The sequence below is a fragment of the Meleagris gallopavo genome, chromosome 23 (assembly GCF_000146605.3).
Source record: "Meleagris gallopavo isolate NT-WF06-2002-E0010 breed Aviagen turkey brand Nicholas breeding stock chromosome 23, Turkey_5.1, whole genome shotgun sequence".
NCBI lineage: Eukaryota > Metazoa > Chordata > Aves > Galliformes > Phasianidae > Meleagris > Meleagris gallopavo.
In genome coordinates this window covers 3,754,249-3,756,683 of record NC_015033.2, presented here as the reverse complement: position 1 = coordinate 3,756,683, position 2,435 = coordinate 3,754,249, and positions in this window count along the sequence as shown.

The window sequence follows — 2,435 nt, the reverse complement described above, 5'->3', positions numbered from 1 at the left end:
TCAGCCGCCTGTGAGTAGTTGCGGCCCGGCGTCAGGAGCCCGGCCTGGGGCGGGGGCTGCGGGCCGGTGATGGCGCCGCGTGGGGGTGGAGATGCAGACAGGCCGAGCCGCCGAGGCTGATGTACTGCATCCCGTTCCGGGCCGCTCCGGGCCTGTGCTCGCTCTGCCGAGTCTCGGTGCCACCGCCGGGCTCTCCTCAGCGGGCTCCGCTTTTTCCTTGGGGGTCCTTCCTGCTGCTCTCAGTGTCAGACGTTGCCAACCGAAGCGCCTTTGGCTTTTGTTTGATTCTTTTCTGACTCGGTTCCTGGCGCCGTTGCTGTGTGGCGGTGGGTGGGTGGGCGCGGGCGGCCGGGCGCCTTGGGGGGAACGGCCCGTTTGTAACCATCGGGGCGGCCCAGAGGCTGTCTTTCGTTCTGTCACCGGCACGCGGCTATAGGACGTTGCTTTACAAAATGATTTTCTTGAAGCGATGAGGAAGCTGCCATAAACTGTGGTGTGATCTTGCTAGCGATTTGCTTCCTTGGCGTTTTACACTTAAAGCTTTTATTGTGGTCAGAGGTTTGTCTGAAAGTTCAGTAACTGCGTGTGACTTTGGGACAGGTGGCTTAGTTGACTTTTGGCCTCAGGAACTCGAGGGTACAATTAGGTTTGTGATGGTGTTACCATAATAACAGAGGTAAAAACGCCCTTGTTCTGCTCACCTGCTTGGTGTTGTTCAGTGGCAGTTTGGGCTGTGCTCTGCTGGGTGCAAACTGCCGTTTGTTGTATCAATCTTTGCATGTCCTTCTGGCTTTAGAGTTATCGTAACTCATTGTGAAAGAGGAATTGAAAAACCTGGTCTAGTATTAAACGTGGAGGTTGGTGGCCCTGCCTATGGCAGGGGATTGGAAATTCATGATCCTTGATCCTTGAGGTCTCTTCCAACCTCGGGCCATTCTGTGATTCTGTACTTGCTGCTTCATTAATTAATCCCATATAGCAATAAGGTATGGCTTAGGTTTTTAGCTGTACACCAGCTCCAGAGCCTCAATGCTTGTGGCTTACAGATGTTCTTTAAGGGAATGTTTTAAAATGATGAGAGATGCTAAGTCAAATCCTTAAACTTTGTCACGTGATGCTGTAGTCTGTGTTACGTAAGGAAACCCCACTGGCTGCTTTTGAGTCAGAGAGACAGTGTTAGCTACTTGCATTGCTTGGCCTGCCATGGGGGGGCTGTGTGGATGATGAACAATCATGTAGTTGCACACAGAGTGGCTCTTCACACCAAGCAACACCTCTATTCCATTTGAAAGCCGTTGGTAGCTTTTAGACATGATTTGTTGCTTGGTCTGTAGGTCTGTAGGTTGCACAATTGGAGTGGTAAGTCTGCTGGTAGCATGCAGTAGTCAGGTATGTTGTGATGTGAATATTGATTTGAGTTTTGAGGTTTGCCATCTTCAGAAAATTGTTATTCAATCATCAATAGATTTAATATCTTTTTTTGTTGTGGTTTTATATCTCAGAATAATTCAAACCCACCCCAAATAAAGCACAAAATGATGCTCAGCTAATAGTGCTGAGTAATTTCTTTCTTCTGCAGTGCAGTGAATGGGCAGAATAATAATTACTTCCTTTTTGTCTGTAATTAAAATGTCCGTATCTTTTTTGTATGAGTTTCCATTGGGTTTTGTTTTCTTTTTAGCCATAACTAGAATTAAAATGGACTGAATCTTTTGAAGACTTGTGATCCTTTTCCCTTTATCTTTTCAGATGTAATAGGACTCCTTTTTTCCTACTTCCATAGGATCTGGTTTTCAGGTGTTTATAGGAAATACTCAGCTTTAAGATTCTTTGAGTGCCCAGATTGTCCTCAGTCCATTGCAGTATCTAAATCTATATTCTTCTGAATTAATGGTGTTTCACTCATGTGTGCTGTTAATATCGTGGTGAAAGTCCTCCAGCTGTCCCAGAGGTGTGCAGTCCCACCCCCAGATGGGGACTCCAGGAAGTAATGTCAGGGATTGCTTTTGATGATGTGGCAGACGTGTTTCTGTTTAGAATCAATTTCATTTTGTTTGCTTTATATCTTCAGTAGACTGATAAAGCTTAGTTGGGCTTAACTCAGGAGTAAAGATCTTGAATTGATAGTAGGAACATGTCCTTAAAAAGAATACCAAGGGAATTATTTTTATCTGGAGTCAGAATCCTTACCCTGTTCTTTATGTTTCCAGTTTTAGTGATACATAAAACTATTCTGTGACTTCAGGGCTCTTCATGTTCATTAGATAAACTCACTGATTCATGCTAGGAGTGTTTCGATTTGGGTGCTTATGACAAATGTTTGTTTCTATAACCACTTGTGTACAAAGTCCTGAACCTAAATGCTTTGCTGTTTAGTTACTCCATATTTGAAAGTCTTAAGCAGCTTGAAAAAAAAAAAAAATTATTTACTTTGG